Here is a 10,707-nt window from a genome sequence, read left to right as displayed (position 1 = left end):
GGTACCTTTTGCTGCTTTGCTCTTGGTGCTTTGAAGTGACCTAAAAATAAATTTACACAGAGCTCTGAAATGGCAAAGTGAGGCTGTGGCCGCCTCTGGGAGCTGCTGGGGTTTGTTTTGGGGTGCTTTATTTGTTTTGTTTTAATGGAATGATCCATTGGGTAGATGTTTTTACCTCAGTCCCCAGGCTCAGTTCTGTCTCGTGGTTTTGCACCATGGTGGGTGAAGCCTGGGTTCCCTAAAAGCCAGAAATGAGGAAAAAGAGGCAGAATTTGTCAAACTGCAGAAAGAAGGAGGAACAAGGCTGGGAGGGGCAGTGAACACTGAGGTTCTCAGAGATTCCCCCTTAGGGTTTTATTTGGGAATGGTGCAGAAGGTGCTCCTCATGCTGACCTCCAGAAGCAGGGCTGCACAAGCAGAGCTGCATTTTTCTGTTGGGAAATCATGAGGGAGCTTTGCTCCCCTCTCCCAAAGCACTTTGCTGTTTAATCGTGGTTCCATGAACAAAGAGCTGCTCTGATTGATGCCAATTATGACTGCAATTAGACCTGGCCTAAGTTAGAGCTGGTTTTGTAAGAAAGAAGGGTCTGTGCTACAAGAAAACGCTTATAAATCTGAATTTATTTCCTCGTCTAACAGTGAAGACTTTCTAACAACAGTAAATATCCGCTGTGTGGCTCTGAAGTTTCCCCTGTGGTTGTTTTTCAATCACTCAGGGCTCAGCTGGCTGCACCAGATCCCACAGAGAACTTGTTGGCATCTTGTGCTCGAGTTTATGGCTCCCTCACGTCAGTCAGTCTCCAGTTTCTCCAAGTTTGAGTGGAATACCAACAAAATATGTCTGAAACCGTTTGGCAAAGGCAGTGAAAGGATGTGAGAACAAGGTTATGTTTTCATGAGAACAAGTGTTCTGTTATGAAGTGGAGATAAATAATGAGGACAAACATTGCATTAAAAAAAAAAAAGAAGAATTTAATGAGCTGGAATTGTGGTTAGTCTCAGGAAAAGCTCATTTTTTTCTCTAGTTTTTTAAAAATATTTTATTAATTGCTGGTTAATGACTACTTGAAAGCATTGCCCAAATTTATATCTGATTTCTTGCATGCAAGTATTGATTCAACAGTTGTTGAGTCACATTCTGCACTTTGCTTAAAATAGATTTCAGGTTGGTATGGAAATTTACAGCCAATTTCCAGCCAGAATGGCTCTCTTACTTATAAAACATGCTGATTATAATTACAGACATGTATTTATACATGATCCACATTCTTCCTGATGAGCAGGGAGGTGAACATTCCATTCATGGCAACTCAATCATTGCAACTTCTCCCATTCCATTCTCAAGTGCTTGGTCACAAGAGTTTTCAGGGAGGAGAAATTCCCCCATCCCTGCTTGGATCCCCCTTCCTGGGACAGGGAATGTTGGACCTGCAGCTCATGCAGCCCTGCAGGGGGAAATGCTGGGGCTTGCTGCAATTCCAGTTCTAGGGACAGCAAATGCTGTTCTTATGCTCTGCTTTAGAGCAAAAATGGAGCAAATGAGAGCCCAGCTGTGGTGTCCCTGACATGGGAGGGAGATTCCCCTCAGGGAGGCTGGCTCTGGGTTCTGCCACCTCGGGAGGTGTTTGGGGTGCAGCCCCCAGGGTGTCCTGCTGTCCCTCCTGTTTGATCCCTGCCAGGCTCTGAGCAGAGCCCTCAGCTGTTCCAGAGAGTCCTGGAACCTCCTGGGCTGGAAGGGACCCCAGGGATCACTGATCCAGCTCCTGGCCCTGCCCAGCCCCAAAATCCCACCCTGGCACCCCTGGAGCTCCCCAAGCCCTCCCGGAGCTGTGGCAGCCTCGGGCTGTGCCCATCCCTGGGGAGCCTGGGCAGTGCCAGCTCCTCTGGGATGAACCTTTCCCACAATCCAGCTGGCATGTTGGGGTGGATTTCAGGGAAATTTGCTCCATTTTTGCTCTAAAGCAGAGCATAAGAACAGCATTTGCTGTCCCTAGAACTGGAATTGCAGCAAGCCCCAGCATTTCCCCCTGCAGGGCTGCATGAGCTGCAGGTCCAACATTCCCTGTCCCAGAAAGGGGGATCCAGGCAGGGATGGGGAATTTCTCCTCCCTGAAAACTCCAACACTCCAAGCACTGCTCCAGCCCCTCCCTGGGCTGTCCTGGGGAGAGGCAGGAGCTGCCCCTGGGGAGATGCTGTTCCCTGTCTCTGTAAACATCTCGTGCTCAGAGATTTGCAGCTCCACTGGGCAGATGCACAACTGGACCCTGGAATGCGACCTCCAGCCCTGCCCTGGCCAGGCAAACTCCTCCTGCTCCAGCTCATCCCCTGAACAATAAACCCTGATTTACAGCCCTGAGGAGCAAACAGAGCACATTCTGGGTCAGGGAAAGCATCCGGGGGACTGCTTTGTTTGAGGGAAGGGTTTATGGAGCCTGCTCAAGCTTCTGCCCCCTCCCAGCTCGTGGAGAGGCAGAAATTTGGCACAAATTTCTCTCCTGGTGCACTGCAAAAGCAGCAGCGTGGGCAGGAAATTCCCTTCAGCTCAGAGGGTGATGGGGTTTAGCTCCAGCTCTCCCGCAGGAGGACAGGAACAGTTCTCAAAACCTGGGGATGGAACACCAGGAGAGAAATCTGAGGAAGAAAATCAGTTCCAGCCACAGTGCAATCCTGTCCTAACTCAGAGCTTGCTCCACATCAGAGCCCTGGCACGGGGCACTGCTGTAACTGCACCCTGCAGTCAGTGAAAGGCCATCTCAGCACTCAGGCAAGCTGATCATTTGCTTTTTCAGATAAATATAGATATTTTGGCCAAATTAAGATTTTTCTCATCATTCATGAATTTACAGTATTTGAGCAAAGGGATGGAATGTCCTGCAGTCCTGACGAGGATACAGTTTCATAAATAACCCTCTTGACGTGGATGAAGTGAACATTTTTTGAGGTTTGGGGTAGCAGAGAATTTATTTGCTTGTTTTAAGGAAACCAGGTCTTTTATTTTCGCTCTTACCAATGGGTAGAATATTTCTGTTGGCTTCTCTGCTCTTCCCCCTTCCAAGCAAGCATTCCACAAAGCTTTTCCACACTTTTGGCTGTAGGTGAGGGCAGCTAAACCCTGTAGGATTTAATTGCAGTAAGGCAGGTAATGAATTGAAATGGAATGAAACAGGGAATACACCACGAGCTGGAATTATGATTTATAACAACTCAGTATCTTTGTGCAGTAAATCTCTATTTGCAATATACACAGAAATCTGCCACGGATGAAGGAGGCTGAGAGGGTTCTTTAGCACAGAGAGATTTTTTTCCTGTTAAAGCAGTGACAGTCCCAGAGGCACAGAGACAAAACAAAGATTTGCAGTGGAGGAGCTGCACTGAACTGAAATTCCTCTGTTCTGTTCATGTTGTTGTGCTCTCCTGCCTTCCCCATCCCTCCCAGCTGTCTCCAGTGACACTTTGCAATTCTTGTTTCCACTCTGATTGCTTTTCTGGATTGTCTGAGGCGATTGCTTGAATACTTTTTGGCATGTGTTGTTTTTGCTTCTCAGTTAGGTTTATCTGACTTTTTTGGCTGGTAAGACACTGCTGTTTTCTCCCCAGCTATTTTTACAATGTCTGCTTCAAAAGAAATGCTCTGGGTCTCTGTACCAGGAGCTTTCTCAGCTCCTTTTAGTGACAGAATGGTGCAAAGCAACAGTTTTTGAATGGCCATGTGACCATCCCAGGAGAACTAAACAGAACAAAATGTCTTCGTGAAAAGAAGTTTTTGGAATTTAATCACCAGCTGCACTCTGCAGATCAGTGAGGGGATGTTCCTTTAAGGCACAGAAGTTAATTGCAGTCAAAGAGGGGCTGCAGATCTGGGACTGGTGGGCAGGGGCTCTGGGGCTGGAGTCCCACTGCCTTTTCCACAGGGAATGTTCATCAGGAGGCAAAGCCCAGCTCAGGGACTGAGCACCAAACTGCCACAAACAGGAAACGAAACTGCAAACTCAAACCAACAAAAAGCAACGAGATGAAAGAATCAAAGAGCCCAAGCAAGCATCAAACCCGTGTGTGCACAGATTGTCTGGGACAGGCAGAGCTTCCAGAGGAGATTTCACACTTACTGAACAATGCAAGCTGCAAAGAGAGAATCCTGCAGCCAGGGGCCAGGGCAGGAGGGCTCTGCTGAGGGTGTGTTTGGGTGGGAGCTGCTGCAGGGGCTGCTGAGAGCAGCAAAGCTCCCCAGGTGAGCCCAAACTGAGCCAGGGGCATCTGTCCCTGCTCCTCTCCACGTGGGCCATCCCCATCATCCCTCCCAGCTGCCTCCAGGGACACTTTGCAGTTCTTCTTCCCAGTCTTTGGGTTTTTTGCTTGTTTGAGGGGATTATTTGGAATTTTTTCCAAATTAGTGACATGGAAAGTTACCCTTTCACTATTTTCTTTGGTCCAACTTGCACTAGGGATTTGTGGAAATAAGGAGCTGTGGATTAATCAAAAGTGTGTGAAATCTCACAACTCCTTCAGATAAATCCTGAGCTCTCAGAGTCTGTATTTAAAGTCATGAGGTCACCACTTATACGCAGTTCCAAGAACACATAACATATTTTTTCCAACCCAAATCCCTTTTTTGGCATTGCCCTTGTAAATCCTTGACAACTGCAATAACAGCAGTGTCATTCGGAGTGAGTGACAGCTGGACATGGGGAAAAGGGAGGGAACATTTTGGTGTCACTGGCAGAGAGCAGAGACAAGATGTACTTGAGTGAAGCAACTTCAGAGGAGCTGCCTGAGTCCCAACACCTCCTGCAAGGCAGGGCAAGACTCTGTTACAGCACAAATTGGTTTTTAAGTGATGCAAATTGCTTTGGAAGCGCTGTTACCTCGTACCATGCAAAAACCTCCAGCCCTGGCAGCCTCTCCTCTTGCCTCCCACAAACTGCTCCTGCCCTGGGCTTCCCTGCTCTGCTCTCTGTGCTTTGGGGTTCTCAGGCTCCCTGAGGAGCCGGGCACAGCCAGGGCATCTCTGTACGTGCAGCAGGGGCATCAGCACCTGGGGGGTTTTGTGCTGGGGGTTCTGGGGATAAATGAGTTTTTCCAGTGCCTGGTGGTCCTGGGTGTCCCATCTGCTGATTTAAATGAGTTCATCCAGTGCCTGGTGGCCCTGGGTGTCCCATCTGCTGATTTAAATGAGTTCATCCAGTGCCTGGTGGCCCTGGGTGTCCCCTCTGCTGATTTAAATGAGTTCATCCAGTGCCTGGTGGCCCTGGGTGTCCCCTCTGCTGATTTAAATGAGTTCATCCAGTGCCTGGTGGCCCTGGGTGTCCCCTCTGCTGGTTTGGGGTAACTCAGCTGTGCTGGCCCTCCTTGGGCTCTCTGCCTGCAGAGATGTGGGATTCAAGCAGGTGCAAACACGAATTTTTCATGTAACTCAGCAGGTTATTGGGATGTCTCCCGTGGCTCCCTGTCCTGCCTGCCCCAGGAGCTCCATCTCCAGCTCTCCCAGCTCCTGTCCAGGGGTGGTGGCTGCTCAGGAGCTGATCTGATCCAGCTCAACAAAACTTGGGACCTGCTGCATTCCCAGTGCCCCCCAGATGGAACCTTCCAGACCCAAAGATGCACAGAGGGTTGACTTTTTTTTTTTTCTCAAATACACAGAATGATGTAGCCAGTGCCAAAAGCCAGCTTGGAAATTTCGATTTATTATGCATTTTCCAGATGAAATCCAGAAGGGATGGTGCTGGTTGATGCCAGATAATGTGGGATATAAGTGGGGAGGTTTCTCTCTGAGGCTTCTCTTCTTTGCTATCAGTGAGCAGCAGTTTTCACCCTACCAGGCAGAGGAGATAAAGTAAAAAACCACCATTTCCAGCCTGCAAAAGCCCAGCCTATGTGGAATCAGCTCAATTATTTCAGCTCAGTCTGCAAGGAAAAGCAGTTCCTATCTCAGAATTACAATTACATGGCAACGTGAACTGCAATTTCTTTCCTTATTAATGCAATATAACAACAAAATATGGACAATGACAATGCATCAGTTCCTGGGGATTTCAAATAACTCTTGGCATGATGGATCTTTAAATATTGTCTGGCTTTATTTCATTATCTTAATATCATGCCTTGAACTGGAAATTTCTGAGACTGATCTTGTTTGAGAGTACTGATGCAGCATTTCGAGTGATAATACAGAACATTTCACAGGGGAAATGCTTCTCATAACTTGTGACTAACTGGGTCCCAAAAGCCAGGGACACTCTGTGCTAATTACTGAGCATTGGCATCCCATTTTCTTTCCTTTCCCAACCACCCCTGTGGTCCATTGTGGACCAGAAGCCCTTTAGATATCCAGATTTCCTGAGTGGGAGGGCTCTGCCCTGGCCTGGGGTCAGTGTGCCCCTGGGCACCAGAACAAACCCCAGAGATGATCTGCAGACGTGGATCAAAGGTGGAGGCATAAATCAACTCTGGTTGTGCTTATTGGCAGAGCAGGACTGAGAATATTCCAGATTTTCCAGATTGCTGCCCCAAAACAATCAATGAAGGGAAAGAACACTCATTTTGGAGGTTAAAAAAAGCTGCTGTGTGAGCACAAAGCGAGCTGCAGAAATTCTATTGATCTGCTTGGACCTTGAACTGTTTGCAGAAGTGCAGGGTAAGGACCTCAACTATGAGCACTTTCCATGGAAATACCTGTGCAAATTGAGCATTTTGAAATATTTACTGTGGTATGTATTGATTTCTAAAGATGCTAGGTGGTGCCAGAAGGTGGCATGGAAAGCTCTGCCACTCATTAGGCTGTTTCTAATTACAACAAAACAGTCCAAGAAATCTCCACCTGTTTTTCCCCACCTGCCTCAGGCCTGAGGAGATCTTTGGGGTCCCTGGGTTGGGATTTTGGGTTCTGCTGAGGAGGAATGGATGTGTCACTGAAGGTCCAGACCCCAAACCCCTTCCTGGCACATCCAAAGCTGCAGCTCCAAAAATTCCCTGGTTAAATCTGAACCCCAGGATCTGCCAAGGCTAAATTTCAGCTGAGCCTGAGTGACTCTCATTTAAGGCAGCCTGGGGGAGATTTTCCAGGGCAGGAAAAGAAGGAGAAGCTCTCCAGCACAAATCTGCATGCTGGGGATGTGGGGAGGGCTGGGGATGCTCATCCCCCATGGAATCACTCAGATCCCAGCTCACCAAAGGGAACAGGAAGGGTTCCATGTGTCCTTTACTGGGATGCTCATCCCCCATGGAATCACTCAGATCCCAGCTCACCAAAGGGAACAGGAGGGGTTCCCCATCTGTCCTTTGCTGTGAGCTCACATCTGGTTCAGAATTAAACCCAGCACTAAAAACAAGCTCCTGGTGTTGCTGGTTTTGATCAAGGAAGAGTGCTGTGCACATTTTATTCTGGTTATCTCATGGAGAAGGGTTGGATGGGTTGTTTCATTCCCCACAGCTGCCTCCCAGTTTTAGCACATTCAGCTCCAACATCCAAGATTTGATTTATATGAACACATCTGATATTAAGAATGATATCACCAGACTAAACAAATTGATGCAGGCTTGAAGAAGCAGTTGCCCCTTGTGCTTTATGGAATAAATCACCTTGGGAAGAAGGAAGTTGTTCATATTAAGATTTCTTGCACCTTTCTCTGTTGTAGCTGGAGAGTTTTATCAGCTCATGGCTCATTAAAAACCTATTTTTAGAACCAAGTGTCTTCCCTCCCCACCCCCTGGGCTGCTCTGTCAGACTGAGAGTGTTCTCTGGGAAATAAATCCAACCAGGCTGATTCACTCTGCACAAGTGTGGCAGAAATCTGAGCTCAGGCTCTGCCTCTGAGGCCAGCACAACTCGTGTGACCTTTGGCTCACATAAAATATTGTTTTTCCCTCCTCAATTGTGTAATAAATAAAAGATCAAGGAGTGAGGAAGTGCAAATAATGTTATCAGGGAGAGTTATGGGATCCTGAAGCAGCTTCTGAGGGGTCTGGTGCTTCTTCATCAAATGCCATTAATTGGGAGCTGTTTGTAGCCTTGAATGGCCTCCAGTCTGGGCAGTTGTGCTCAGGATAAAATCCAATGAACTGCTCTGGGCTGGCACCGGAGGGTCAGACCTGCCTCGTGTTCCCCATTTCCAGCATTCCCGAGGGAATCTGTGCCCGAGGGGTTTGTGCAGAGCCCCCAGTGGAGCTCCACAGCTCTGAGGGATGCAGGAGGGAACCTGGCCCTGCAAAAAGGAGTCACCAGGAGCTGTGAGCAGAAAAATCCTCCCCTCCTTCACCCTCCCTCTGCTGCCTCCGATTTTCTGCTGACTTCGGGCCCAAACAGAAGTGCCAGGGCTTTATCTTCCCATCGGCTCCTTCCTTGTTTGATGGGAAGGACTGGGATGTGAAGTCACCAGAAATCTCGGCTGTGAAATGTTCACTCACCACAAGAGAGGCACAAATCTGGCCCTGAGGAAAGCCCCCAGGAAAATTCCCGGGCCAAAAGCCAAAATCTCTCCACTCTTCCTGACATATTTGTTCACAGTCTTAATTTAATGAAATCTAAGGGGATTCATTAATGATTCCAGCGCTTTTGTCTTCTCTGTCTCCATCAGATAATCCTCCACCTATCCCTAGTGCCATTTGAAAGCCATTTTTTGTAATTAATTTTCTAAAATAAATTTATTTTATTTACACACCATTTACTCTTCTTCCCTACTGTCTAATGAAGTTAAAAAAAAAAAAAAAAAACCCCCAACAACAACAAAAACAAACCCCAAAAAACCCCCCAAAAACAAACAAACAAACAAACAAACAAAAAAAAAAACCAAAAAACCAAACCTGGGGTTGAAATGAGTTTGCCAGACACTGGAACTGCTCTTCTGACAAGAGTTTATTTGCCTTGTCTTCATGAATCTTTGCCTTTGTTGTTTGGGTTAACCTGGGGATTTTCAGCACAGAAAATAAAATAATTAAAATAAAATAAAATAAAATAAAATAAAAGTCTGCATAAAATAAAAGTGGGTCTGTTGTAGCTGGGGCTGGAATCCCCCTCAGTTTGGGAATACTGCACAGATCTCTCCCCTTTCTAAATTTCAACCTCCAAGGACCGGGCAGGCTGTCAAATTTTTAAATTTATTATTTATATTTACAATGTTATTTATATGCATTTCTATGTATTGTATATATGCAATATCATTTATATGCACAAGCCCATCAGGCTTTATTTGGATTTCCTTCTGCAAAGCAGGTTGCTGTTTTTCCTATTAATATTACATTATTAAAGACTATTAAGATAATTAATACGACATTAATTAAAAGGCGCTGCACACTCATTAAGTGCTGCTCAGCTGATGGATGTCTGTTTTTCCAGGTCTCCTGACATGGACAGATCTGGGTCACCCCAGGGCTGGAGCCTGCTGTGCCAGGTGAGCCCCCGTTCCAGCCATGGCATTGCTCTGCCTGCCAGAGCTCTTTCCCTGCTCCTGGCAGATGGAAAACCCCAAAACCTCCCTGTAAATCAGAAATGTCTGAGAGAGGAAGGAGAAACCCCTGAGCAGGAACACCCTGGGAGCTGCTCTGCCCAGGGATCAGGGATGGGATTGATAGGATTGATGGGATGGATGGGATGGATGGGATGGGATGGGATGGGATGGGATGGGATGGGATGGGATGGGATGGATGGGATGGGTGGGATGGATGGGATGGGATGGGATGGGATGGGATGGGATGGGATGGATGGGATGGGATCCATGGGATGGGATGGGATGGGATTGATAGGATTGATGGGATGGGATGGGATGGGATTGATGGGATGGGATGGGATTGATGGGATCCATGGGATGGGATTGAGGGGATGGGATGGGATTGATGGGATTGCCAGGGATGGCACTGCTGGGGCTTGGATTGCTGCTTCAGACAAGGTGATTCCTCCTGGGCAGCCCCATCTCTGAAATATCTGATTTGTGGCTGAGAGAAATGCCTTGTAGCAAAAAGGTTTGGAAAAACCTCAATGTTTTGATGATAATTGTTGTCCTGGCTCCACTGCCAGCAGTTTTAGGAAAACTTCCCTGGCACCAGGTTCCCACTGGAACGGTGGGAATTGTTGTGTTTGCAGAAGCTCAGCTGAGCCCTGTGTGGACCCCCAGCGTTTTCCTGCTCTCCCAGCTCCCCTGGTGCCTTTGGGCACACCAGAAGTTGTTTCTGGGTGCTGTTTTCTAGGAAGTGCTGAGCCCCACACCCCCCTGTGTCCCTGTCCTGTCCTCAGCTGCCTCCCCTCATTAGGAACAATTTCCTTTGCCCTGAGCAGGGAGGTTTTTCACCCTCTGTTACAGCAGGGAAAGAATTCCCTCCTCCAGCTCTCAGAGTGACTTTTTGGAGTACTTGCCCCAACAGTTTTAAAGTGTTTTGGATAAAGGCAAAGTGTGTCCTGCTGTTCTTTACATGCTTTAAATATTTCTGGGAAAATTCTGTATTAATCTGGATATTGGGACAGGGTGGAAATAAACTTTATGCTGGAATTTTGTGCATGATGGGCATTTAACTTCAAATAATCACTGGGACAGACCCACCCCTGCATTAATTTGATGAAGACAATCTGTGCTAATTAATTAATTGTTGTCAAAATAATTTTAGAAGTACTTCCTAGAAATACTGCATTTTTTCTTAATTGATGTTGTCAAAACTGAAATAATCAACAATAATTTAGTTCCTTCATTTGACCTGATAGTTAATCAATTAGGAGCATTATT

This window comes from Passer montanus, unplaced genomic scaffold (genome assembly GCF_014805655.1).
Source record: "Passer montanus isolate IOZ18808 unplaced genomic scaffold, ASM1480565v1 scaffold15, whole genome shotgun sequence".
In the NCBI taxonomy this organism is placed as follows: Eukaryota; Metazoa; Chordata; class Aves; order Passeriformes; family Passeridae; genus Passer; species Passer montanus.
Note: the sequence above shows the minus strand (reverse complement) of the source record.